Genomic DNA, 601 nt, shown 5'->3' with positions numbered 1-601 from the left:
CCGTTGATTTAAAGGCTAATTTCAGGGAAATTCCCTAGTTTCAAGTTCAAGGAAACGATTTTCTGGGTGCAAACCTTGCGCAGTGCTGGCAGAGTTATGTCCCGACGCGTGGCACAGCGGGTGAGTTTGATACTTGGCAAGTTGATTGATTGGAACACCTTAAATATGTCCTCCAGGTCGACGCTGCGAAGCTGAAAAGTGCTTACGAAGACTTTTTGAAATCGACCTCAGTACCTGCAGTTGTGGCATTTAGTTTGGTGGCGTGCAAAGGGCCTGAGGCCCATAAAGGGTTGGAAAGAGCCTGCAGGGCTTCTGTTATCAACGGCTTTGCCTATAAGAATAAAAAGGTACAGTTACAACTCGGGCTCAGTATTTGAATCTAAACGGAGGCCGCAGTGATTACATTGTATGCCTATTAATTAGCTTCTCTGTCAACTCAAATGTGTACATAGTACACATTAAAGAAAGAGAACATGGCATGTATGCTTTAATTAATGTGTACATGGCTATGTACACATTTATAAATGTGTACATGCCCATGTACACATTTATAAATGTGTACATAGGCATGTACACATTAAAAGATGTGTACATGGCATGT

This window comes from Frankliniella occidentalis, unplaced genomic scaffold, assembly GCF_000697945.3.
Source record: "Frankliniella occidentalis isolate FOCC.00 unplaced genomic scaffold, Focc_3.1 Scaffold534, whole genome shotgun sequence".
In the NCBI taxonomy this organism is placed as follows: Eukaryota; Metazoa; Arthropoda; class Insecta; order Thysanoptera; family Thripidae; genus Frankliniella; species Frankliniella occidentalis.
This window is presented reverse-complemented; position numbering follows the sequence as displayed.